Source organism: Halyomorpha halys, unplaced genomic scaffold (genome assembly GCF_000696795.3).
Source record: "Halyomorpha halys isolate HHAL.00 unplaced genomic scaffold, Hhal_1.1 Scaffold1066.1, whole genome shotgun sequence".
Classification (NCBI taxonomy): Eukaryota; Metazoa; Arthropoda; class Insecta; order Hemiptera; family Pentatomidae; genus Halyomorpha; species Halyomorpha halys.
In genome coordinates this window covers 74,986-76,260 of record NW_027105978.1, presented here as the reverse complement: position 1 = coordinate 76,260, position 1,275 = coordinate 74,986, and positions in this window count along the sequence as shown.

The window sequence follows — 1,275 nt, the reverse complement described above, 5'->3', positions numbered from 1 at the left end:
TTTGATTAGCCCGAAGATACTCAATTAATTATGACTGATTCTTACAGGAAATTGAATTCTTAAACAAGTTTTTTTATTTATGTTTGTTCAATTCTCTACACTGTGTACAAATTAATGGCATTATTAAAATAATAATTATTTCCAATTTACCACTTCATATTACCAGTGTTGAATAGTAAAAAACGCTGATATAAAATCGTTTTAAAATCCAACATTGAAAATTTGTATAGGAAATTCTGAAGATATGTGGGTTGGAAAAGAACTGGAAGAGTTTACAAAGTTGAATTTACTACCGAAAGAAACTTCACTCACTATAAATAAGACCAAACAGTGGATTATTGAACACCCTGTATAGATGGGTGAGAATGTGCTCTGTGAAATTTCTAGTAACATAACCAAATGTTTTAGGGAAGACAATATAGGTGCCTGTGTAGAACGAACGACCTCCTCATCTCCAAAAACAACAATTATTAATTATAATCAAAGTTTAGTACTAAAAATAATAATGAGAGTAATTTTAAGGTATCTGACCAGCCAAATAAAATTGTTTTTTTAGTATTATATTTCCAAATATTTTCTAGGAAGGGCCAGGCAATTGCTAGGAGAACCATGCCTCTACCTGGAGGTAACAACAAATGGCAATGGTCATTTTTTTTGTACATCAGTGGTCCTCTAAGTGAGTGCTGCAAGTTTGCCACAAGGATGCTTTGAAAACTTTTGATAATAAGTTAAATTAAAAATTAAAATTTTAAGTTAAATAAATAATTTACAGAAAGTCTAATAAAAAATAATATTTGTTTTTCATTATAATTCAATGTTTTTCATGTTTCTATTTTATTAATTACAATGGTTTACTATTTAATTTATTTAAAAAAAAATTAAAGGGGTGTAGTTAATTCTGTTCAGTAAAAATAACAGTGCCACTGAAAACATTACAGAACCACCAATATAGATTCATGTTCAGAAGTAGTAAAGTAGAGAGAAATATATAACAAATTGTTGGTGGTATCTGTATGGAAACTCTGGGTTCATTTTTATTACAGTGTGAGTGATAATTTAAATTACCTGAGTAAACAAAAAAAAAATTTATATCACCTTGCTAATCTCAAACACTGTACCTCCACAGTTATACTCAAAACATTACAAATATACTTCTAAACAAAAACATTAATTTTCTCATATTTTCTAGGTGTAAGTGGTCAACTCTACTCACAAAAAAAATTATTTTAGTTCACTACTGTATTATAAAAATTGACTATAATTCTCATAAAAATG